This window comes from Equus asinus, chromosome 4 (genome assembly GCF_041296235.1).
Source record: "Equus asinus isolate D_3611 breed Donkey chromosome 4, EquAss-T2T_v2, whole genome shotgun sequence".
Lineage (NCBI taxonomy): Eukaryota > Metazoa > Chordata > Mammalia > Perissodactyla > Equidae > Equus > Equus asinus.
Window position 1 is genome coordinate 117,561,433 of NC_091793.1, and position 27,636 is coordinate 117,589,068.

A 27,636-nucleotide genomic window follows, 5' to 3' on the forward strand; every position below is an offset into this window, starting at 1 on the left:
CTAGTACCATTTAATGAGAATATTATTTATGCCAGCTACTGTGCTGAGTGATTTGTGTCCCTTATTTTATTAAATTATAATACAAATCTATGAGGTTTATATTATTATCCCCATTTTAGAGATGAGAAAGATGAGGCTTAGAGAGATTAAGGTCACTTAGTATGTGGTGGGGCCTGGGTCCAAACTCCTCTTCATCTGATTCTAAAGCCCTTGTTACCATTTCAAAAAGTAGGTTGCACGTAAAGTTGCTACATGAAAAAGATTCTGTCATCAAATACGTATAGAAAATGCTGGCTTCAATGAAGTTTAAAATGGGTCTTTTCTGCAGACATCTTGGAGCTTTTAATATACTAATGGGTGCTAGGAATGTCTAGGCAGATATAATTTCTACTCTCAACTTCTTGAGCATGAATCGTCTTTTCTATTTTCATCGCACAGCTTCTGGGACAGCCATGACTTTAGGCAATGGTGTTCTACACACATTAAAAGCATCAGTTCAGGAGAAAGCTGATGAATTCCGGGTCCAACACTTTCTTGTTGTGTAACCTTGAACAAGTGATTTTACCTCTTTATATAGCTATTTTCTTGTCTATAAGTTGGGCAAAATAAGAGTATCTACATCACAGGACTGGTAGGAGAATTTAATTGAGATTTTTCTATGCAAAGTGCTTTAAGCCCGTGCCTGACACCGAGCAAGTGTTCAATAAAGTTCAGTTGCTGTAGTTGTGAACTATTCCTACTCCTCTTACACTATGCCATATCCCTGAGGGCAGAGATAGTTAGATCCAGTAACGCTTATAAAAGACAGGATGTGTCAGGGATCATATACTATCAAAAAATGTTAAGGAGGTTCAAAAGAGAGAGAAATTGCATATGGTTAGGAGTTAGGCTCATAAATATTTTAATAAAGCAGCTCTCTCATAAGCCTTGAGGAATGTATTTTGAGAGGTGGGTTTCGGAGAATGGTGACGAGAACTGCATAAACAAAAAGCGTAGGAAGACAGAAGGTGTTAAAATTCTAAACTTTTTAAGTCATTGAAAGTACTCAGTGTTTCTGGATTAGAAGGTAAAACAATAAAGAGAAAGCAGCACATCTTTGTGGCCTTGGAGTATGCAAAGATTTCTTAAACGGGAAACAAAAGTACCAAACATAAAAGAAAAAAATTCATAAATATACTCTATGAAGAATAAGAATGCAAGAATAAGACACTATCAAGGAAATGAAAAGGGCATCCATGGAGTGGGAGATGATATTCGTAATATATATATACTGACAAAGTACTTGAATCTAGTATAAAGAACTCCTACAGATCAACAAGAAAAAGATTAACACGGTAGAAAAATTGGACAAAAAACTTTAATGGACACTTCACAAAAGGAGATACTAAAGTGGCCTGTAAACATTTGAAAAAGTGCTTGACTTCATTAGTGATTAGGGATATGCAAGTTAAAACTACAACGAGCTATTACCACATACCCACCAGAATGGTTACAATGAAGAAAGATGAAGATTAACAAGTGTTGACAAGGATATGGAGCAATTAGAACTCTTATCTGAAGTGTAAATTGTTATAACTACTTTGAAAAACTATTTAGTAATATCTACTAAAACTGAATATATACATACCCTATGACTCAGCAATTCCACTTCTAAGTATATACCTAACAGGAATAGATGCATTAGAATGTTCATTGCAATACTCTTTATAATAGCCCCAAACTGGAAATTAGCTAATTAACCCATCAATGTAGAAAGAATAAATAATTTTGGTATCCTCATACAATAAAACATTCACATAATAGAATACAGCAATGATAATAAATGATACATAATTACATGCAACAAATAGACCTTGCAAATGTAATTTTGAGTAAAAGAACTAAAATAAAGGATACAGTACAAAATCAGGTGAAACTAATCTGTGCTGTTAGGATCGTGGCTGTGCTTGTAGGAAAGGTGGGGTGGGGTGGGGTGCAGTGACTGGAGGGGAGCATGGGAAGGCTTCTAGAGTGCTGGAGTTTTCTTTTACTTGATCTTAGTATCAGTTACACAGGTATAACGTTTGTGGACATTCATTCAACTGTACACTTTGCACTTTCCTGTATATTTTAATAGAAATTTTTTAAAAGTAATGCGTTCAACGCTATTAATTTTAGTAAACTATTTTGACAATTACAGGCGAAATTCTCCAATAAGAAGGGCATCTTCAAATACTGTCAAGTTTGTATATTTTTAGGATGAATATGATGTTTTTTGAGTTCTTTTTTCCACTGCCAGCTTGATTTTGCTCAAAATGATTCATGAGAAAATAAAAGTTCCCTTTAATGCTAATACTTCCTTGCTGAATTTTGGAAGTGGGCAGAGGAGACTGACATAGAATCTGGTGATGCCAAAGAGAAAAATGTGTATCTAGAAATCTGAGTCTATAAAATCTTAACAGTTGGCGGGTCTGTGCCTAAATCTCCCTTGGGGCACTTAGGGTTCCCTCCAAAAACTCCAACAGCAGGATCCTGGCAGAATGCTGCATTTAAAAATAAATCCTTCTGAGTACCACACTAAAGTTTATAAGCAATAATGAAGTGCCGCGTCAAAACACAGCAGTGGAGCCACATCGTGATGATTTTTAAGCCACAACGTCCTTTGGGTTTAGTAGTAATATGCCAGCTTTTACACAAAACCATGAGTCTTTCACTAAGATGCAATGGATGGCTTTTTGGAAGTGTGACAATAGAATACATACAGCCAAGTGGAAATTCACTTATATCTGAATATCTTGCCCATGCACTGAGTTTCTTATATTTAAATGTTGAAAAAAACGGGTAAGATTTATTTACTATACAGTACAAAACATAGTTTGGTTAAACATGTGACATACTTCATTAGTGGCATTCTCTTTTAAAGCAGCATTGAAAAATCTGAGAATTTCAGAATTTAAGTAAAGAAGACAATTGGTTCTCACACACACACACACAAAGGCCTGAGGACTACTTGTCTTCTTTTAAGCTGAATTTAAAACATTTTTGCTTTGTTATAGTTTTTCCTCTTGTAACCTGATAGTGTTAAGCATGACCCTGCAAGAAAGAAAACTCAAAGAAGGGAAAACAGGGTTCTGACAAATGCTTTGTCAAGCTTTTTGAAATAGTTTTTAATACACCTGACTTATCAAAAGGGAATGTCATGTGCTTAGTTCCTGAATTACTAAGTCTTTAGAGAAGCCAAAATTATCTCCAGACAGAGCTTTACTAAAATTGTCTGAGGTCGAGAATGGACTGGAAGGTCACGGTAACCTGACGAAAGTTTCTGGCAAAAAGACCCAGGGAGATGGTCTTGAGCTACACTTGCCCAGTGACTCCTGTCTGTGGCATCAAGATGCTTCCATGAGGTCTGTTTCTGTTACAAACGGAGGACCTATTTGTTGTCCCCTTAGTGCTCTAGGGACGTAGGTCCTAATGGCGGCATAGACCTACGACTTATCTTAGAAACCTTCCCAAAAGTACAGACTTTCCTAAGAAAGGCAACGACTATGTTTCTCAAGCCACTGAATATTTCTAGAGGAATTATATTTCATAAAATTTTAGAGGTAAACATAATTTAGGAATCTACCCTTCATTTTATGTGAGAAAAATGGGATGAGGAGAACTTCATCCAGCATGGTACCTGACTGACGCAGGGATCAAGCCTGGAGCTTCTTGCCCAGGGACACTGTTTCCAGTAGTCAAGTCTGTACAACCAAAGATGTGTAAGAGTCATATATTGTAATTGTTATCTTCTTTAGAAATTTAAGTAGGCTAGTATTTGGTCCGTTTTCTTTTTATATTTTGACTGAAATTTAGAAGTATTCATTTTTAAATGAGATTTTAATTTTAGAGTTTTATTAATATGAATAATGGAAGAAAAATTAAATGAAAGAGAAAAGCCCGTGTGGCCAAGAGCCAACATTTCTTTCCATTTTAAAGAACAGCAGAGGATTGATTGCAACACCTCATTTTAAATAATTCTTTTAATATTCTCAACGGGAAAAAAAGAGAATGATGAACCCCATTAAAACTATGCTTTTAGCCATACTGTTTGGATCAATATAACTAATTCAAACAGCCTCCTAGCAGGAGGCACACTCACATTTCTGTTGGTGGTTTTTATACTGAGGTACTATCAGGACTGCAGTAAAAATGCTATCTGAAGACACATTTTTCCAAGCAACGACAACTGACCTTCCATTGGGGCAGATCAAAGCCGCAGGGCCATTGAGGCCTCTGGCTCTGTCTTTAGGCCTCTCCTCTGCGGCTCACACAAACGGCCGGGCTGAAGGGGCCACATACAGTAACTCCGGAGGTCAAGGCACCCAGCTGCTGCTAGAAATTCTAGCTCCGGGACACAGAATGTTTTTTGCCCCCTGGTTTCAGAAAATTTCAATTCTTGTATTCAGTGTTTTGGCTATTTGCATTTAAGAACCAAAAGGAAAAAAAAGAAAAAGAAGGAATAGTGGTTTACTTAATGGTTTTTTTAAAAAGACATTTTTCCCTGCAAGCTTGCTCAATTTAAAGAAACAGAGTTCATATTTGCTCTGCTAGTGCTCTGTACTCCCACCCTGGGAGAGAAAAGAGATTTCTTTTGCTTAAATATTAACCAAACATTTCAAAGCTATTCAAAAACTATTGTCCAGGCTAAAAAAAAAAGAAAAGCAATAGGCTTCTAGAAAGCACAAGCTGGGAAGAGATAGAAACAGTAAAAACTGTGCTGTAACCCTTTTTCCTTTTTGCACACGTATCCCATGGCCACTATAATTTTAATGCATTATAGAGTGTTCGGGGAAAATTCTAGTGGAGTATTGTAATCATGGTGAGCATCATAGAAGAGGCCACTCTTGGTTCTCCATCAGCCAAGAAACAATTTTCACCCAGGAGCAGTAGAGATGGCTCCCAATTGGCAGTCAGGGCTGCTGTGTAAGCCACATGAAAGCAGCCATTCTACCCCCGTGGAAACCTGGTAGGAGGTGACTAACCTGGCCATGCCAGGGATGGGGTGAGCAGCGACTGTGAGTCATGGGAAGAGAGCAGGGTTAGGATGGGGAAAAGGGTGCGGGGGATCCAGAGAGGGAAGGACAAGAGAGGTGATTTTAGCTTAACTTTGCAGAGTGGACGAATGCACCAATTCCTTATTTGGAATTTCCTAAGAGTTCACTCCTAAAATAATTTCCTTCCCTTCTATCTTTCGATTGTATGGCAGAAAGCTGTATAGAATGAAGTAGAGCAGAGCAAACTATATAAGCAGGAAGAACTTAGTTAAGCAGAGCATGTAACTCCCTCAAACAAAGAAGCTGAGCCACCAGGATACAACGTGATATCACCCTTATCCTGAGAAACACGGAGTATCCTGTGATCCAGCGGATGCTTGGACTCCAAAGGGTCTTTAGTCAGTATTGAACACAAAGGCCAATCCCTGGCCTGGCTTCTTGGAACTCTGCCATTGTCCTGATATCCTAGAAATTGATGCTACTTGCTTTAATCATGCAGACAACTTCTGGGGCACTAGTGATATGCAAAATAGCATCAGATAAGGCCCTCCAGTGAATGCTCAAGGACATTCTGCATTAGAAGTGATTCATCATAAACGATTGCCCCTGTCCCCTGTGCCCCCTGTCTCATGTTTATCCTTATACAATGATACTAACTTTGTCCCAGTTTTTCTTCTGTGGAATTTCTTGTTGGCTTCCCAAATAACTCCTTCTCACTCTCCCAATGAACACGAAAAGTCAAAGACATAATGATTTTTTAATAAGGAGCCACATGGAGAGTAGAGAATTTAATCACAGTACTCATCATTTTCCTTTTCAATGGTTTGCTTTATAAGGCAACAAAGGAATGGAAATATTTTCTTTTAGAAGAACATTTTTTTTGACTCTTGGTCTCTTCTAAACTTCAAACAGCCTTTTAAGCTCCCTTTGCTTTAAAGGACACAAATGGAAAGTAAACAATTCATAAAACATAAAACAATTCATAAAATAATTCATAAAAATGGACCTGGTGCTCAATGCATTTAATTTGACAAAGTATGTTTCCAGTGAAAGAAAATGCAAAAAGAATCCAAAGTTCCAAAATTGCATAATCTTTGTTTCCATACTTTGATTGACTTTTTTTCTCTAATACCCACTTTCTCTGTCTCTCTCTTATCTCTCTCTATTGTCTTTGCTGCCTCTCATCTCTCTTGTCTGTCTCATGACTCTGGCATCTCTCTGTCTCTGTGTCTTCCTATCTCTGTATGTGTATGTGCCTGTCCCTCTGTCTCTCTCATCTCTTTGTCTCTGTCTCTGTCTCTCTCTCACACTATAATATTTCCAGGGAACTAGAAAGCACTCATAAAATTTGTCATTTGCCTTGTTTTGCAGCTATATTGTATTAATTTTGTTTTCAATACTTGCTTCTATAAATCAAAAGATTAATAGGAAGATTTAGCTAATATCAGGACAAGTTTGTGCCTGTGGCAAGATAAAACAAATTAACGCCTTATGTCTGGTTATGTCTCAAGTAGTCATGTCAGTTGCAACAACTGAGGATTGTTTTTACGTGTGCTTACACAATAGTATCTGCCATACGCGTGACGTAGTGGGACAAGTTAAGAACTTAAATCCACCATAGAATTTAATGGTATATTTTTATAGAGGTTCATCATCAGTATCCTGGGTTATACAAACACTGTAAATTTTCATTGGGGGGCACAAGGTGCTTTTACATATATTAAGTAGACTTCTAAACTGTTACATGGCTAACGATCACCCCACAGTTTTCTGATGAAGAAAATGATGCTCAGGGATAAATAATCCCATGAGAAAGCAAACATATGAAATGAAGCCAATGATGGACCCAGGGCTAGAAAAAAGATTTCTTCCAAAATCAGGTACTAGGCTAATTGTGATAACTACTCTGCGGACAGCGTCTGATAAGAGATCTCACATCACAGAGTCTTTTGGACCTTGTAAAGATTAACGCACATTGGCTTTCCTCATTTTTTGCAACAGTCTACTGAACCTGCAGTGTTTACACCTCTAACGCACCAGAGAGGCAGAATAAAAGAAGTCACCACTCTTTCAATATTTTCCAAACCACCTGAAATCCCGCTGGGGACTATGAGATAAAACGTCTTCCTAGTGCCAAGAGTTTCTAAGCTCTTTCCTAACAGCAATATTTATCCATGTTTTAAAAGTGGCAAAATTGAAAGAAAAAGGATTTTTTAAGTGGGGAAAACTAAAGCGATAATATCAAAATCAAAATGAGAATTTCACAAATATCTATTGTACACATACAAAATATATCTGTCTTCTTGACAAACAATACTCCCCCTTGAGGAGCTGCACTTACCTGGTTTCCAGAGAGATTTCTATGCCCAAGGGTCTAAATAAACATTGAGCCATTGAGTTTTGACTGGAACTAGATGGAACACTAAAAACCTGAAACGTTGTCTATCATAAAAATCATGTGACAAGAGTGCAAATCACTCACCACGTCACTCAATTTTATTACAGGCTACCAGCCACTATTCTGTCAGCCTGAATGTGGATTTTGAAGATGCACAATCATCAGCTTACATATACTTCCTGAAGAGAAGAGAGAGAGTTCTACCATACTTGGTTTAAATATGAACTTCATTTTTAACTAGTGGTTATTCTGAGACAAACTTCAAAAGAAAAAGGAACTATAGTTCATAAAAATAATGGAAATGTGGGAACTCAAATCACATCTCCATTATATTCAGCAAAGTAACTCAACATGACAATTCAAAGAAAAACAAGTTAGGAAAACCAAGATGATATTGGGCAAGGGAGTCCTGAAATTAGCAAATTCTATTTGCTCTAATTCTGATACTTTTTCTCTTTTCTGAAATTGATTTGAACTGTTTCACATTTTTGTCACATACTTCATGAAAAAGTTCCCTGAGGTGTAAATGCTAATCAGCCAGCAACGCTTACCTTCGTTTTTAAGATTTCAGACCACGTTCACTGCTGCATTCGAACACCGGACGAGGTGTTACACCGAGAGAGAAACAATTCCATCATTTCAACCTGGTGCTCCTGTGAAATGTGGTGCTAGGAAACAGCCGGCAGGCAGTGCGGCTGAACAAATCATACGTCCTGTAATTGCCGCTTAGCTCTAATTACTATTGAGGATAGTGTTTGCAACTTGATTCCAGGGCGAGGACAGGCTACCTTCTGACGACACTGAGCCAAATATATCCTAAAAGACTGACAGGGTACTTTCTTTCATGTAGTTTTTCTGAGTATCTTCTAGCTACTCAGAAACTACCAATCCTCCATGGTAAAAATGAAATCAATCATCTGACACACACCTCTCCTTCGCAATGAAGCAATTCTAGTCTCTCAAAAATATTTATTTATTATGACAATTTGGAATTTTTGGTATCACTTAGACTTAAGGGGATTGTTTATTTCTTTTCTAGTTGGGCAACTAAACCTTTACTTTAAAATTGATTTTTATTTTAAATGGGAATGTGTTCCTGAAATATGAACTTTATTTACATTCTGTTTGTCTAGAATAATTTATTTGCATACCATTAGGCCAGAAAAATTCGTTTCCTTTCCTGTAGACTTTTAGGTTTTTAAATAAAGATTCACAGTATATAACCCAAAAGACTAAAGCAGACAACAATGTGATGTTGATAACATTAATAGAGCTGTTTATGTATTTTGATTCAAAAACCTAATTTAAGTTATATGGAAGAATTATCATGGTAAAATTAGCAGTTGTGTAGGCTTGGAACCAAAATGATACAATATTTACTCATATATCTAACTAATTTCACTCTCCATCTAGTGGCTTCTGACCGTGTGATCAAAATAAGGCTTCTGATGTACCCATGTTACACAGTGTGGCTATGCCTGAATGGCTGTTTTGCTTATGCTAAGCTCGTTGTCATTGATACTGATGAGTTAGCTTAGTGGACATTTGACTGAACGAAAGAAACTTGAAAGGACTGATGTTTGCAAATGTCAGGAAGGATTTTGCACCTTTAGTTGTGCAACTTAGCACATTTGCTAACCACAGGCAACACTTTAGCAACCTAGAGAACAAATTAACCTCCACTCAGATTCAGAGTTTGCGTATATCTGCTTATGATTTGCACGGTAACTATCACGGACAGGTAAACCTAAGGGAATAATTAGATGCAGCAATCAAAATGGTAATTATAAAACCACCTCTTAGAAATGGTGCATATCTCCAGGCCCAATGACCTCAGTTGTTATGAATAATAACAAAATAGCATTCTAAATGGAACATAGTATGCTAGCTCTATACTTACTTTTGCCAAACAATAATTGCATGCCTCTTGTTCATAATATTTAGCTCTTCATGATTAGAATAAAATTATAGTCACTGCCGTGGTTTTCACTTTTTTATTTTATTTTTTAAAATCTATACCTATGATAGAACTCTCCCAAGAAAAGTCTCAGATAATGTCAATGCTTCCCTCAAAGTATTTTTCTTTCATGGAACTAGGCAAAATATTCCATTCTTTTTTTGCCTGCCCTTAAATCATGCCTGATTCTTAGAGTATTTTTCCAGAAGATTTCCAGGTCTGGCACACTAGTCCATCCTCAAACTCCCAAATCCTTTATTGGTACCTCTCAAAGGTCTTTAGTTTAGTTCAGCAGTACACGAAGTGTGGTCCCCAGACCAGCAGCATCAGCATCACCTGAGAACTTGTTAGCAAAGCAAATTCCCAGGCTCCATCCCCGACCTGCAAAATTACAAACTCCAGGGGGAGAACCCAGCAATCTGTGTTTCACCCAGCCCTCCAGGTGACTTAGAGCACACCGATGTTTGAGAACCACGGGTCCATGGTGCATGCATGTACTGAGAGCAGTAGGAGAATGGGCCTTTCCTTTTTCTCATCCATTACCATTACCTTCATTTAGGTCCTCATTAGCTGTTCACTAGCATAATTCTTTAATCACCGTATTCTCCCTGTAGTCAAGTGAATTCTTAAGGAGGACAGCTTGAATCGATCATTTTCCTATTCAAATATCTTCCATGGCTCCCCTAAGTGGGTTACGGGCTCTGAAATCCAATATGCCTGATCAAATGCCTACTCTACCACTTAGCAGCTGGGCAACATTAAATGAATTAATTGAATTGTTAAGCCTCAGTTTTCTCGGTTGACAAGTAGGGATAAAACAGTAGCCATATCTCATAAGGAGACCTGAAGGAACTAATGTGTGTAAATTCTTACTAAAGTGCATAGAACATTGGAGGATTTAGTAAATGATAAGCATTGTTATCACCATGACCAAACCCATGGCCGTAGAATACGGTTCCAACGCCTCAGTTTAGCACCCATCACCATCTTCAAACTTAACTGAAAACCGTTTTCTTACACTTTCTAAGATATACTAAACTGAATTATTCCTTAAGGTTAAGGGCCAAATCCTATTTTTCTTTCTGTCTCTGGCTCCGTAGGGCACGCCTTACACCTAGTAGTTGCTCCAGACGTGTTCACTGCATGAAGCACTGGCTGGTGCTTGCACATACACACTTTCTTAGATCTACCACTTGTTCATGCTGTTGTTCTCCCAGGATGCCTTCCCTTTCTGTTCCCTTTTAAATTCTCTCCATTTTCAAGTGGCATTTTAAATGCCATCTCTCCCAGGAAGACTTCCCACTTCCATCAGAAGACAGTATCTTGCACTCCTCTGAACCCGCAATACATTTCATTTACACCTCTCTTACAGTACTTAAGACAGACATTCTATTGTATACGTGTTTTTTTCCCCAAGGAGCTATAAGCTCTTCTGGGTTACTGCTGTTTGCCTAGTGCCTTGCTCAGAGAAAGCACTTAATGAAAGTGTTGAAGGAATAAACGAGGTAAAGGGAAAGGCATCTATATTCTTATTATAAGAATTGTGCTGCTGCATACCACCCGATTAAAAGTTTTCTTTCCCGTTGATAACTATGATGGTCTTCAAAGATTGAATGGATTATGAGAATTACTGAAACAAGTTTAAGAGGACCCTTTATGAACAGAGTGTGTTCCTAATCTTGGGTTTGAAGTTAGTGTTCTAGAACTCAGAAGCATTTTTCATAGAAACAAAGTCATAAATGGTCATGGATTCCTGGGATGGTCCTCAAAAACTTAACCCACAGAATACATGTATTAGATAGAACCTTACACTAGCAATAGCACCTCAATGCCAGCATTATGATAAGGGGTCTTGAAAAGGAGCCAATATCCTATGAATGTTTATGAAGATGCTCAGTCTTCCTTGCAAAACATAAAACCACGAATTTTGTTTTCTTCTTTATATTTTAAGACATACTCAGAAAGCCACAACCAGAAACCAATTTTCTTGTGTATTCAAATGATTACTTTTCATTGCCAAGATGAATGTGGTCTGGTTAAGGAATCAGTTTATAACTGTCGATTATAAATTGCAAATTTAGAAAACGGAAGTCCTCTATAAAGTTGTGTCTATGTTTGAATTTTTTGAAATCAGAATTTATTTTCTTTTTCACTTCCAATTCTAAATTTCAGCTCTTTTGTCTTCATTTTGGGTAATTTACAATTGAATATGGCCCCGATACTCTAGCTTCAGTTCCTTTCCAGCATCCCCTGACAAATACACAACGACCTGTTAACAAACATTTAATTACATTCATTAGGGGAGCCCGTTATTTTAAAATAACTCTTGAGTGAGTAAATAATCCTTTTTTAATGGAAAAATGATCACCTTTCCAATGACGTGAATTACAATTTTAGATTTTCATAAATGTACTTATTTAAAATAGGCAAGCATACAAATAAGAAGTTATCTATGAAAAAGACATATTTTCACTGGTACTTTTGCTCCCCCAGCACTGAGCTGGACGTTATGGTAAACTGAAAACTGGAGTCCCTGGTCCTTAAGAAGATAACTGTCTGTTTGAAACGATTAGAGACTAATACTAAGATAGATAAAATTCCTTGTGAATTCCAGGCACAGAGAGAGGAAGTACAGCGGAGAATACAACTGCCACAAGGCAGGGATCTCCGGTTTGTTCGCTAATGTATCCCAAGCACCTGGAACCGTGCCTTGCCCGTATGATGGCCTCAAAACACAACTGCTTCATCAAAAGGAGAGATGGGAGTGGGTTAAAACGGCTGGGGGCAGTTTCACTGTGGAGGCAGCGCTTGACTGAGACCTTAAAATATGTGATTCCTTGGTTTCTCCTTTCACTCACCACCTACATCCGGACTCTTAGCAAGTCCTGTTGTTTCGACTTCCAACATACATTGCAAATCTTTCCGCTTCTCTGCATGTCACGGCCACATTCTAGTCCAAGCCATCAACACCTATCTGGACGACAGCTAATGGCTCTTAACTGAGCTTTCTGGGAGCACTTATGGCCCCCTACACTTGGTTCTCCGCACAGCAGCCAAGCAAACTGTTTAAAAATACAAATCTTATCATGTTATTCCAGTGCACTTTGAATAAAATCAAACACCTGACCATGGCCCACAGTTATCCCACAAGGTAGCCCCCACTTATTTCCAAAACCTCCCCTTGTACTGCCTCCCTGTGGCTCCCCGCCCCCAACCCAAATCCAAGCTTCCGTTCTCTTTCCCAAACACGTCAAATTCATTCTTATCTCAAGGCTTTTGCCTTTGCTGTTCCCTCAGCATGGAACTCTCTTTCCCCAATTCAGTGTGTCTCAGCTCGGTTGAGGCACAGTAGAGGCCTTCAGCAAGGCCTTCCCTCCACTACGTTGCTCCATTTTATTTACTCGTCCACTTCTTTACCTCTAAAATTATCATGTTTTATCTTACTTGTTCAATGTCTCCTCTCACTAGAATATAATGTCTATGACAGCAACAACTGTGTTCTAGGTGCTCCATTCCCAGCTTCTAGAACAGGGTCACACTTGTGGTAGGCACTTAATACAGACTCTGAAATGAATGAATGACCATAGTCCCTCAGCCTTTTCAAGTATAAAGACACTTTTTACACAGGAAGTGGCCTGAAGAACTCCTCACATATTACTGGTTTTCTTCTCCTTAGTATTCACTGATTATATACAATGTTGTTATGAAGTCAGTAACATTTAAAATAGAGACATTTCATTATCATAGAAGGGCTGACATAAATTTAGCAAGAGTGTGTTTGGTACATGTGAGACCTGGTATTCAGTCTACCAAAATACTTGGTACACAAGGATCCTCAGCCCACAGATGTTATGGGATCCACTGATTGATACACAGACTTGAGATAAGAAAGCAGAAGGGGTGGGGGCAAGCCTGGTGGCATAGTGGTTTAGTTCGTGCACTCTGCTACAGCAGCCCAGAATTCGTGGGTTTGGATCCCAGGCATGGACCCACAATACTGCTCATCAAGCCATGCTGTGGCAGTGTCCCACATACAAAAAATGGAGGAAGATTGGCACAGATGGTACCTCAGGGCCAATCTTCCTCACCAAAAAAAAAAAAAAAAGAAAGAGAGAAAGAAGAAATGGCAGCCATCCTAGTTAGAGCTTTCTCAAGACAGAGATAAGAATAAACTCAAAGTAAAGCCTTATCATAAACTAAGGATAAACTAACTTATTTTTTGAACCCTCTAACATTAAAATAAATTTTATTGGTCATCTTTACACATTTGTATAACAATGGCTAACATACAACTTGTTTTTGTATGCCAACACTGTTCTAAGCACTTTATGCAAATATTAATTCACTCAATCTTCAAATTAACACAGTAAGGGAGGGACCTGCTATTATCTGCATTTTATAGATGAGGAAACAGGACACACAAAGATAAGTACCTTCTCAAGGTCAAAAAGCAGGTAGGTGGCAGAGCTGGGATTCAAACATACATTGGCTGGCTCTAGAGTCTGTACGTTAACCACTATCCTGCCTTGCGGAAAGAAGAACAGGGTACCATCCTTACACTGGTAGAGTCTCTTGCACCTACACAGCATACAAGAAAAACTACACATCAGATGTCAGCTACATCTAAATACGCATGTTTCACTCCCAAACGTTTTCAAGTAGTTGTTTTTCTCATTACTGCCAAATAAAGGTCTGAAATGCTTAGCAGCAAGTGACTTCATGAAGAGGTTCTATATCACGTGGGAAATCACAAGGAAAATCTAAATCAACTACCAAATCTCACTGCGCCTTTAATATCACTGTGAAAACAGCACGATTTTCTAGGACACACTGTGAAGTCTGAGGCGATAAGATAGATATCTTAAAATGACTTGAAACCAAAAATGGATTTGCAAGTGTTATTTCACAACCCACCAAGAATGTTCTATTTTGACAGGTTAGAACACGAGGATACAGACCTCACTTTAATATATAAGGTCTTTAGGTGTGCAAACCTCAGTGATTTCTGCACACTATTTGGTCAGGCTGGTTATGAAGAAAGTTTAATATTGGCTTATAGAACTAAGACAGAATTCCAATAAGACTCAGGTTGTTTTGTCATTCATATAAGGCCCTCCATTTATTCCATGGTCTATTCCCTCCTTTTTAAAGAGATCAATTAGCTATCTTGTGAAGTGTGAATGAATCAAGGAGGAGTCCAGTCTACTGAGCACAGCGCATGTTATGCAACATGACCTTTATGTAATAAATCTTTTGGAAAGCAGGTCTTCTTTTCCAGTGGGGCCTGTCTTCACTTTTCTCATGTGAGACTTGGCAAATGGGACATTCTGAGTCTGACAGGCCACTCCTCTGCTCCTCAGCTGACAACTCTTTCACTCAGACGTCAGCTGAAAGCTTTACTGGGGCACGTAGGGGATCAGAACTTTTGAACCACATCCAGCCAAGAGAATCCATCACCTCTCAGCTCCCGGCCTGCCCCGGCCCAGCCCAACAGCAGCACAGACTCCTGTAAGTGAGCCCAGTTCCATGAGGTGGCACAGAACACGGCAGAGAAGGACTAACTGTCAGCTCAAGTGGGCAAACATTTGCATACAATTCTTTGAGAGAATGGGTGCATGGATCCTAATTTAAGAATCCCTGGCATACAGCCAAACCAAAAACAAAGCCCCCAAACAAGTGTTCATCTTGGGGGGAATGGAATCAGATTTAATCAATTCTCAAAGGACTCTGATTCAAAGAGATTAAAAGTCTCTGCACGTTTTTCTGAAAAGGTGTAGGCAAACTGAGTATCCTTTTGTAAATCCAATTTGATTTTTAAAGTAGTAGAAGATCAGGTGAATAAAGGAACTCTAAAATGAATATTTCTGTAAAGCAAATAACTTGTGTCATAAACTGCTTATTTAATCCAGAGGTTTTAACTTTTTACAAAGATTCATATTTTCAAGTTCAGCTTTGCTTAAAATAGAACACATGGTGACACTATATGCATGGTAGCTAACCTCCATTAACAATTTACAACGTAGCCTGGGGGTCAAGCTCAGGTTTAATACAAACTGAAAAAGAAGGAACTCCAAAAAGCTGCTGCTTTTAAGTGGACAGAACCTTAGTTATCCTCTGGCTCCAAGGACCTCATTTTATGGATGAAGAAATTGAGGTTCTGAGAGGTTACATGACTTGCCCAAGGTCATTGCAATAGTTACAGACAATAAGGAATAACAGCTGTAAAAATAATGACAGTGATTATGATGATGATGACAGCACTATGATCTATTGAGCTTTTACTTGAGCTAAGCCTTTTAAAGACTTTAACCTCATGTACTTTCACTACAACCCTGGAGGAAGATTTTATTACCTCCACTCAGCAGATGAAGCATCCTGCCCAGGGCTCTGCAGCTACTAAGGGAACAACTCAGAATTCAAACCAATTCACAGCTCAGAACCCTGCTTTAGCTTGAAAGAGTATGCCGTTAGGCACCAGTTTAAATCGCTTGCCAGAATACAAGAGAACAGAGAGTCACATGGTCTGGAAGTATGAACCATTAAGAGGTTAGCTGGGAAAGATGTATCTACAACCTTTAAGGTATACTCATATATTTGAAAGGATTTTTTCTTTCTTTCTGTTTTTTTTTTTGGTGGGAAGATTGCCACTGAGCTGATCTGTGCCAATCTGCCTCTATTTTTTGTATGTGGGATGCTGCCACAGCATGGCTTGATGAGCGCACCCAGGATCAAAACCAGGGAACACTGGGCCACAGAAGCAGAGTGTATAAATTTAACCATTATGCCACTCGGCCAGTCCCTGAATGGATTTTTTTAAGATGGGTTTTTGAAATTTAAAAATACATATTAGACAGTCCTTGCTAATGCCACATCCTCAGAGATATACACTAGGAGTACACCAGGAGTATGAGCTCTAGAATAAATGCAGGTCATCTCCTGCTTGCAGTGACACAACCCTCTCTAGCCAGGCCTCTCCCCAGCCTGCAGGCCAAGGGGATGAGCCCACACAGAGTCTATGCTCTCCCTCTCCCACTTCTATACCTGAGATTCCCTATATCCATGCCCTAATGACCCTGGAACTACTTCCAGGGCCTGAGTAGGTCTCTCTTCTAGCTCTTTCCCTCTGGGATGGACAACACCCATATGGGCCTGGGAGTGGCCTCGGGATGACTACTTTTAGGAGGTGTAGATGGAGCTTGGCAGTGGGCACTGAGGCGTCCACGTTCCTGCAGTACAGGACCAGGCTGGAGTGGGAAGAAAAGAGGGTGGAACAGGAGCCACTTTGTGCCCCCAAGTTTTGGCACAGAGCTTTGAGGTGTCTGGCCTTCTCAGGTTTTTATGAATATATATTTGTCAAGGTAGGGGGATAAAATATACTTTATTTAGCAGCTTAGTGGCTTGAGTCTTAACTTTATAATAGTTAGATATATGTGGGCCTCAATTTCTATCCTGTCTCAGGACTTGCAGATGGTAGGACAATGCAGTGCTGGCCTGCCTCCTTTCTACATCCCAGTGCTTCTTTCGCGTGTCTATCCTGGTCCTTTGATCCCTTTGGCGTGGTTCTGTACGTGCCTAGGTTCCTGTTTCCTTGCTCTGCCTTTACTGGTGACCTGGTATGAAATCTATCTATCCAAATATCATCTGACATTTAATGATGGCCGACCATAAGCCACACACTGTACTAGGTGCTATGGATATAATGATGGACAAGAAACCCTGGGTCCCTGCCCTCATGGGGCTAACTACCTTGGGAAGGATCCACCTGAATCTACAGGCATTTAAAATATGGGGTGATAAGTGTGATGATAGGAGTAATCCTGGGTATGCTGAGCGACTATAACCCTTTCATAGGTGTCCAGTAAGGCTTTCTTGAAAAAGTGAGGTCTAAACTGAAAACTTGAAGACTTAGGATTTACCTAGGCAAAAGAGAATGAGGTAGGAGAAGAGGAAGAGCTGGTTTCAGGCTTGTTTTAAGTAGAGGGAAACTACACATAAGGCCATGCCTGGAGCTGAAGCAAGCGTGGTGCCATGAACGGAAAGAATTTCAGTATTGACTAAAGTATGTCTCAGGGCTAAGAAATGTTCCTGGAGTGGTAAACTGGGAATAGTGCAATGCAGCTCTTATAAGTCATGTTAATGTGTTCAGACTTTACCTAAAGGTGGCAGAGAGTCAAAAGCAGCTTTTAAACAAGGGCATGACATGATGAGACTTCCAATGAAAGGAACATCGGTCGTTGGAGAATGAATTGTGTGTGTGTCCAAGAGGAGCTCGTGGGGAAGGGGTGGGAGGGAGAGGCAGAGGCTGATAGAGCTAAGGAGTCCAAGTAAGAGGCATTATAGTAATCCAGGCAAGAGATGATTTGGGCCTGAACTGACCGTTAGGCTGTAGTGAGAAGAGAAGAGAGATAAAGAAATAGAATCAAGTGGACATGATAACTGATTGGATGTTGGGCTGATACCCACTGGACTAAAGCAAAGTTCCCAGCCTCCGTAGATGGAGGGGTCAATCACAGAGAAGGAACACAGAGGGAGGGGTAAGCTGGACGGGAAATTTGGTTTCTGAGTCTTGACCTCAGAACCATTCCAAGCGAGGGCTTTTGGTTTTCATTTCTCAATACCACACACTGTGACCGAGGGTCCAGGGCCTAAATGCCAGACTGTAGGGGCCTCCTCTTCCTACTCTGTCCTGCTTCTTCTCCACCACCAGGAGGAAGGGCGGACAAACAACAGCCATGAAAAAGGGGATTCTTGCATGAGGCTGTCATTTATAATTTCTCTGTAAAAGATAATCATTTGTTTAAAATATTTGGTTATCATAAAAGTTACCAAGCCTATTTAATAAACAACAAAGTGTCTGAAGTTCCACAATTATATTTGATTTTCCAGTGTCTTAAATATTACAGCCAGGATTCTGATTTAGTCAATATGTCATGATTTTGCTCTCAATTATTTAATGTTATCCTGATAAATGCTGATCCTTTAAAGATTAAGAAAGTTACTTAAAGAAAGGCTAGTTCATACTCCTCCTTAAGGTATTTTCTCAGACTTTACACATGTGTTTCATGGTTCATCTACAGCAGAAATTAATCCTTATCAATATATCTGAGTCATCATCTTTTTTCAATCTCTAAGAATTTCACAGGGGTTATTAACACCAAAAGGAAAATTTTAAGTAACAGCACTTAGTTTCAGATAAAAAGAATAATAAAATTTCTGTTTTTTATTTTACCATACTAAACATCACAGACATGCTAACAATCTTTTGCGAAGTTAGCAGGTACCAGGGAAAAACAAAAACAAAACCGAAAAAACCCCTCAAGGATGGGTTTAGCTCTTAAAAACAAACTTTTCTAAAGTAAAGTATATTATTTTGCTCAATATTGATGAATAGTAGTCTGCATTATTCATTGGCTATATCACATGCAGTATGCTGGGTCTTTCAAAAAAATCTAAAATTTAGGCCAAAAGCCAAATTTAAGAAAGTTACTTTTGAATTTTTTAACAATTGTGCTATGTGATTTTTTTGAAGTTAGAAAAATAGAAATCAATACTATGTAATGAAAAAAAATGGATGAGAAAGCTTTCAAAGGCTCCATCAATATTTTAGGCAAGCTTAGAGGAAAAAGTCAAATTGTTGTGTCAGCAATGCCAAGGTTACTCAGATCTAATGCCTATGTGGCTTCAGATAAAATTCTTAACTTCTTTATATCTCAGTTTCTTCGTGAATAAAAGAAATAGAATCAAAACAAACTCACCAAATGCCACGGAAGATAGGGTTTATAATGAGCTCTGACATTCGCCTGACAAAAAGTACAGCATTATTATTAGATCCATCTTATTTTATCTTTACACAGACCCATATCCCAGTGACCCAAAGGGAATGATTTTTGAAACCACTTCTTTACTGCAATGATCTTTAAGATTGATACCAAAATCTGTCCCTAGGAGGAATGGGAAAATAAAAATTAACAAAATGAGGGTGCTTTAGTAGAAGTACTACTCATGCTCAGATGAAGAGGTCTGAAACCAACCCCTGACTGCATTTTACAGCGGAGGAGACATAGCTAGAAAACAATCTACTCCAGAAAAACACAACCGCACCTTTCTGTGGATAAAATACAGACAAGAACTGATGCAAATCGCACAGGCAGCGCTGTCCTTGCTCAGAACACTGTACAATGAAATGAACTTTTCTGTTTCCTCTTCTCAAAATTGTTAGGAGTTCTCTTAGTGTATCAACAAAGGAGAGAGCGCATGGAAGCAGAATTGAAACTATTTCTGTGTGGCTCTGAGCAAGGTATTTATCTGTTTATCCTGAACAAAGAGCAGAGTAGACTAAAAAATATTCCTGAGAAAACAATGGTAAAATCTTCTGGGTAACCATGAAAATAATGACTATTGAAACACTTGCATTATAGTCAAATTAATTGTAGCTACTTACAGGAAAAGACCATTAAAAACCACAAAACCTATACACAAACTAGATGGAAGTGATACTAAAAGAAGCTAAAGTCATACTTGCACACACAGGAAATTATATTCTTCACATGGCATAAATCATCAACATTCACAAGTACAGAAAAAAGTGATTAACTACTATCTTCCCTTATGGTTCAGAAGAGTTGGGGAAGGACGCAGGGCTGTGCGGGAGGCGGGTTAAGGAGTATGAGAGACAAGTGGGTTTTGTGTGAGGAGCTCTTTGCTTCACTTGCTCTCTGCCTCCTTCCTTCTTGAATTTCTCTCTGGCCCTGCCTTTTGGGATAGGTCTCTCCACGCCCTCCCCTGGCCTCTCGGATCAAGTTGCTCTGTGTCTTTGAGGCCTGCTCTCTCTCTTCTGTTCTGTGTGTGTGGATATTCAGGTTTCGACATTGGTTTTCTGCTGGTGGGTCACTATACCCACTCCCTGGATGATCCCTGCCTCTCAGGGCACCATCTCTGACAACAACTGCTGCTCAGAGCCTGGCCTCTGCCCCAAGCCGCAGCTCCGTCTATCCAGATACCTGCTGGGTATAGCCAACTGGATGCCCATGACCACGTCCTGAACCGAACTTATTTGGGCTGAGAGATTTTACTCTGAAATGTAAGAGAATGAAGTTACTCATTCTAAAGGAAGATCTTGAGATAATAAAAGATATATTTAGAAGAGGAAGAGAGCCAGTGCCAAAGAGTAGAAAGGAAAAACATGAACAATATTTCTTATAAGTCTTCAGCATACAAGAATTAGATATTTTAACAATACTTTTAACCATCTGAATACAAATTAAATTTAACATTATGTGAACTTTAAGCTCAAATGAAGGATGGCCCTTAATTCTATTGGGTATGTTTTGCCCCACACCAAATGTTCAAACCAGATTGAGAAACAGAAGTAGAAATGCTGTTTATTTGGATTTCTCCTTGGCCTCCATGCATTGCTCCTTTCCCATGCAAAGTGGAAACGCTTTCAAAGGCCACTCGTCTGGGAGTGTGGCTCCATATGGTAGCTGATTCTGCCCCACTTTTTCACTGCAGAAAACTAGACTCGGGAAGAACACCAAAAGAAAGGAGCAAAAGGCAGGAAAGAATTAGCAATTATTATATTTCTCTCCTTACCAAAATTTCTGTGTGAAGAATAAGTGGTAATTAGTTATGTCAAAATGTTTTTGTATCATTAAAATAAAAAAGAATGTTTTTTTTAAAGGTAAGATGTCCATGTATTTAGGTTATGTTCTCAACCTAACGCTAATGTAATGCCTACATCACAGTATTTTTAAAAAGTATAAATCTACAAGATTTTCACTGAAAATCTGTAAAAATGTCTTCATGGGTTCATTTTTAAAGTAAAAGTTGAAACAAATTTAAATTCCAGTATATTTGCAAGAAAACTTGAACTTGATTCTTTCCTTAGATAACTCCTTTCCTTGTATTCTTTAAGTTAAATGACGGCAACTCTACCATAACATACCTCCTACCTTTCCTTTTCTTATCAGAGCCACACAACTACCAGGTGCTAGGTGTTTAGCCTTCTAATACGTCTCAGATTCCTCCCTGTGACCGCCCACTGCCCTAGTGCAGACCCTCATCTCTTCCCATCATTGCCGCTCTCCTTCACTCCAGTTTTATTCTCCTTAGATCCATCTCCCAAGTGGCTGCCAGAACAATATATCAAAAATAAAATTGAAACACATGACTCTTCTGATTAAAATCTTTTTTCATTCATCTATTCAACAAATATTTGCTGAAAGCCAGGACCTGTGTCTCAGATCAATGCACAATGTCGGGAATGTGGCATGAGAAAGACTGACAGGGTCTCCATGCCCCTGGAACTTCACCTTCACTATGCGATTTACACTAATGTGGCTCATATGGTCCTCCACGCTGAGACCCCTAACTATCACCTGAGCTTCATTTCTCACCATCCCAGTCTCAAACATTGCATTAACAATACACATCTGTTTCTAGCTCCCCGTGTACATCATGCTATTTCTCACCTCTGTGATTTTCTCCTACTGACCCTTAAGAGAGGAAGTCTCTCTTTGACCAACTCAGGCTGGGAGACGTCTCCCCGCACTGTGTTCCTATGATACCTATATTCCACATCACATACCTACCACACTGTGTTGTAAATATCACTCTCCGTATGTGTGTACAATCGTTTTTATGTACACTCAGTTCTAGACAAACATTTATTTCACAACTACCGAATTCAAACATAATGATTCACATATTCTATAATAATTTTGGAGGCAGAGAGGTACTGATATGATAGAGAGTTATAATTCAGGGAAGAGGGGAGGAGACAGGAGGTGCTTGTATCCCAGCTCTAATCCCATATCCATGATGGGCTTAAAAAATTCAGGCGGTTCAACAAATGTGGAGCAATCCAACTGACTGTCTTGTTCCAGTGATGTCTGCTGCACTAGCATGCCTGCCTTCCTGATCGAGGTATTAACAATTGTGTGTTATGATAAAGGCTGGTCCTTTTACTAGAGAAGAGGGTTTGAGGAGAAACTCTTAACAGATGGCTTCAAGCATTCTTCATGTGGGACATAAGGAATCCAGAAGAAAAATGAACATGAAAATATACTGAGGCAGTAGAAAGTAATCATTACCTGTGAAAGGACAATTCTGACATGGAGATGAGGCCCTGCACCATTGGGTCAGTAGGGTAAAACTCATACTTTCTCCAAGGCCTTCGGAACACTCCATGAGACAAAAAGCAGGCTACTCAGGTCTACTTGCATTGAAGGGATCTTGTTTTTGGGTTTTTTTGTAAAGGCAATTTTTTTTTCTGGGGAAAATTTGCTCTGAGTTAACATCTGTTGCCAATCTTCCTCTCTCTTTGTTTTTTTTTTCCTTCCTCAAAGCCCCAGCACATAATTGTATATTCTAGTTGTAAGTCCTTCTGGTTCTTCTATGTGAGCCGCTGCCACAGCATGGCTACTGACAGACGAGTGGTGTGGTTCCAAACATGAGAACCAAGCTTGGGCCTCTGAAGCAGAGTGCCCTGAAGATTAACCACCAGGCCATCAGGGCTGGCTTGAAAGGCTCTTGTTTTTTAAGGCCAAGATTAGGTGGGAGTAAGCCAAAGTTACCTCCTCAGATGAGAACTTGGAATAATTTTTTCCCATTTTAAGATCTTTCTAGTTCTAATTAGAGTAGCTAATATAAAGTTGATTATATAGCAGATGTATAATCTTACAGTGAAACATAAAGTTTCTCTAATAACATATGCCAAAAAGTATACGTGAATATAGCTCCTTTCCATCTGTAAGATCTATTACCATAATCCTCCAATTATAGAGAGCTGGTATCTACTTTAAATAGAAGCTTTGCCTATGTATGACAGCACATTTCTGGTAGAAAATGTGGCAACTGGACCTGTGCTCTTTTATAACGACTAATCTCAGGGGGAAAAATCAGGTTAATTTAAGGGTTTATTAAAATCTTTTAAGTTGCATAACATCTTATTCTTATTTGAAAAAAGCTACAATTGCTTCTTATCAAAAGTTTGGATAGTTATAATTCAATATTTTTGTAAATTACTAAGATGAACATTTTTAACACATTACTAAGATGGATACTAGTTATGTCCACAGTAAGGAAAACAAGGACTAAAATAATTGCTTTGTGGTTTGTACTTACAATCTGTCTTCATTGAAAAAAAAAATCATGGTGGCCATGAATAAATGTCTATGTGCTTGCATGTCTCTAAGTTTTCTTGGGCTGATGTATTTAACTCTCATAATGTTTTTAAACTGACATATGCCCATTTTTCACATTAAGAAATCAATGTTTTAAAATTATTTATAAAGTTTTAAAATTATTTTCTGTTTCAGCAATTACACATCATTTAACTACATATTTATATGCTATTATTGTTAGCTAGACAGCTTAGACATGAATTACTTTCCTTAACTAGTGGCAGTACTCTGAATGTGGGATGTGTGCAAGTGTGTGTGTGCATGTGTTCATCCACGCACACATTGATAGATTCATCATATCATGTTCATATTTATGTATGTTGCATATTTGAATACCATAGACTTCCATTCATAAGCTCAAATCCACTTATGCATTCATTCAAATATTTCTTATTCTACTATGTGCCAGGCCCTGTGTTCATCCTGAGTAAGACATGGTCCCTGCTCTTAAGAAGCTATCAGGGAAAACAAAACAAACATATGTGACAAGGACAATGAGTGAGTTATAAACAAGTTAATGCATAACTCTCTTTTCTGAGTACATACGATAAGTTAAACCATATCTTAAAACTATAACAATTATACACAAAACCAAACTGATATAGTAAGTTGTTCATCTTGCCTTCTAAAGTCAAAATCATCAGAGGGTGTGTGTGTGTGTGTGTGTATCTATGTGTGTATAGTCATTCTGAGACTATCTATGGGGTATTCAAAGGAAATAATTTAATGTCACCATCCACCTTTCTCATCTGTGTATTCATACTTGCCCTGCCCGGATACTAAGAACTATTTAGGATCAACTCAAGTCATTAGTCTTATTAATTCCCAATCAAGGCAGTTCAGAATTGACTAACCTATGTACCTAGTGGGAAGCAGTTCTTTTACCTATGTATGTCATCAGACTTTGTTCCTGAAGCCTGAAAGTCACACTGGCCTTTCATTGTTTGTTCAGCTGATCACAGATCAGAGGTTATGACATTTACAATGCTAATCGACTTTGCTCCAAATGTGTTAACTCCTGGTTTGGTGTAGTTTCTCTTACCTGAGAAAAGATTATTTGACCTCTTGCATGAAACTTTAACTAGAACTAATTATCTGAATAAGAAAATTCCCTTACTCACACACCCACAAACATGTGCACATATTAACTCTAGAAATGTATGAAATTCTCTAATTACCTATCCCAGATGAGAATCAGGACTGACGTGCAAAACAAATTAAAGTATGTGTTATTAATTTACCCTGGCATACAGATTAAATTATCTGACAAATCTGGGAACATTAGGAGAGCACCTTCCAGTCATTATGGTTGACATGAGCCTATGTGACAATGACCTCTTACGTTAGGTTTTTCGAATCAAGTTAATAAAAAAATATGTATTTCAATAGAGATATACTAAATTTCAAGCAGCTAAATCCTTGCCTCCTTAATTTTTTTTTTTTAAGGATTTTATTTTTTCATTTTTTTTCCTCCAAAGCCCCCTGGTATATAGCTGTATATTCTTAGTTGTGGGTCCTTCTAGTTGTGGCATGTGGGGTGCCGCCTCAGCATGGCCTGATGAGTGGTGCCGTGTCTGCACCCAGGATTTGAACCAACGAAACACTGGGCAGCCTGCAGTGGAGTGCGCGAACTTAACCACTCGGCCACGGGGCCAGCCCCCCTTAATGTTTTTTGGATCACAATTATTATTGTATGTTGGCTGTTATTGGCTTACTGGTATGAAATGAAAACTGAGAATCCCAAACTCAGTTTCCTTTATTAATGAGCACTAAATGACCTCAAATCAAAGTCAAAGCCAGATAACTAAAAAATCTGACTTGCTTGCTTAAAGTATAACTGGCAGAGTTTAAAATACCTGCTAATTGTTAACTATTTTAATCTGTTATTTGACTAGGTAAGAATAAATATACACATACAGAGATGGATGTTTAGGTGACAATTAAAATGCTCATATCTCAACAAAATCCCTGTTATAAAGTCCATATCTCAATAAAATCCAATAAAATGTATAAATTTGGCTTCAGAGTTAAATTCAATGCAATAGACTTCGATATGTGCTTAAAAACAATAACCAACAATTTTGAACAATCTTCTATGCAGCAGGTCCTACGCTAAGTAATTTCTATGCCTTATATAATTTAATTTTCATTAGAACCATATGAAGTGGACTCTATTAATTCCATGTCACAGAGAAGATTGAGGAATTTCAGTGAGTTAACTAACTTGCCCACTTACTGTTAATAAGTGACAGAATTTGGATTGAAACCAAACCTTAGTGACTCCAGAGCCAAATTCCAGCTCATATTTGGTCTACTGTGGATTAGAAATTAGAAGGCCTGGAATGCAGTCTCAGTGTCAATCAATTATTAGCCCTGAGACCTTAGCGAAATCACTGAAGTTCTCCAAACTTCAATTTTCCATCTATAAAACAGAGCCAGTAAAATATCCCCACTATGGAGTTACCATGAGGATTCAAGAGAGAACGTAAGCAAGAAAACTGGGCAGTGCTCCACAAATACCACTTTATTACATTGTAATATCTTATTTAACATTTATAACTCCCAAGGTATTTTGTGGGGCTAAACAACAACATTAAACCAGGTATCTCATTAGAGAAATAGACTATAGGAAGCCACTGGAGCAATCTTTCTTCTACTATGGGAAATTTCAGGCAGGTTGCCCAGGATGGCACAGGGCAAGCACTAGAAAAAATATTCACCCTTTACAGGCACTATTTATGTTATAAGTGAAAGGGAGACTAGTGTCATAGACTGAATATTTGTAGTCTCCCCAAGTTCATATTCATATTCATATTCACCCCCAATGTAACTGTAGTTGGAGAGAGGGACTATGAGGAGGAGTTAAATGAGGTCATAAGGATGGGACCGTAATCCAATAGGGCTGATGCCCTTATAAAAAGGGGAAGACATACCAGAGCACTCTCTCTCTGCCATGTGAGGACACAGAGAGAAGGCAACCTCCTATAAGCCAGGAAGAGAATTCTCACTAGAAACTGAATCAGCCTGAACCTTGATCTTGGACTTCTCAGTCTCCAGAATTGTGAGAAATAAATGTCGTTTAAGCGACTCGGTCTCTGGTATTTTGTTACAGCAGCCCAAGCCGACTAATACAACAAGTATCATGTTCACCCCTCATGTTGTCACTGTCACCCAAAGAGCAGGGCCAATTGAGCCCTGTCCAGCTGCCAGCTGGTTAGCAGTGTGGTCTGATAGGTCACATGAGGGGCTGACAACCTGCAGTTAAGGCCCATGAATGTAAGAATGTCCTAGGCAAGCTTAGCATGAATGGGGCTCAGTATAAACTGCTTTGCCTGGAACAAACCTGTCCAAGTTCAGCATATTGGTGTCAAATATCCTCAGGAAAATAATCAAACCAAAACAAGAAAAATGAAAAAAGTTCCTAAAGATGTCTGAAGTACAATCATTGCTAAAAGCTTGAAACTGAACGCAAAGTGTTGATAGTAGAAAAATTCTGATTAAAAAAAATACAGCTGAGGAAACAAAAGAATTTCTACATTGAAAATACGTAACAAAGTTCATTTCATATCTTCCCTTTTTCACCAGAGCACAGTTCCTTCTAAATTAATCTACTGAGCTAGAAGGGAAGCTAGCTGATGTCATTACCTATAAAAACAAGTACATTTTGAAACATTACTTCTGTAGCCTCTTTTCCTTAGGATGAATATAAACCTTATTTCTTGTGAGTTGTTACAAGAAGATAAACAAGTTTTCAAATGCAAACATAGCTTCCCAGGAACGTCTATCCTAAATTCTGAGTAATGGGAAAGTCACAGTTGATAAAATGTTTCTACTTACCTTCTCTTTCCACACTAATCACCATCCAGATGATTTAAAGAGAACATCATTTGAGGAGCATTTATTCCCTGTGAGGTACTACTCCAGGTTCTTATGGCAGGCTCTGCTAATTTTCTTGCCAATCGCCATGATACCAGAAGTATTAGCTAAGCAAATTGCTTCCCAGCTAAACAAAATATTTCCCAGCTTCCCTTGCAGCTAGCTGGGGCCACACGACTGGGTTCTGACCAACGAGACATGAGCAGA

The 27,636-nt window shown here is 38.7% G+C and overlaps 1 protein-coding gene across 11 annotated transcripts in view; it reads right to left on the reverse strand.

Moving 5' to 3' along the window:
- ZNF385B (zinc finger protein 385B) overlaps positions 1-27,636 on the reverse strand; it is a 387,462-nt gene that overhangs the window by 95,375 nt on the left and 264,451 nt on the right. Inside the window, exon 1 of one of the 11 annotated variants that reach the window (XM_044768633.2) lies at positions 7,965-8,158. The exons of 8 other annotated variants lie outside the window; for them this stretch is intronic. The gene's annotated coding sequence lies outside the window, so the exon portion shown is untranslated. Of the gene's footprint in view, positions 1-7,356; positions 7,483-7,964; positions 8,159-27,636 lie in introns of those variants that run through there. 2 more of the 11 variants (XM_070508202.1, XM_070508200.1) reach the window with 2 other exon arrangements.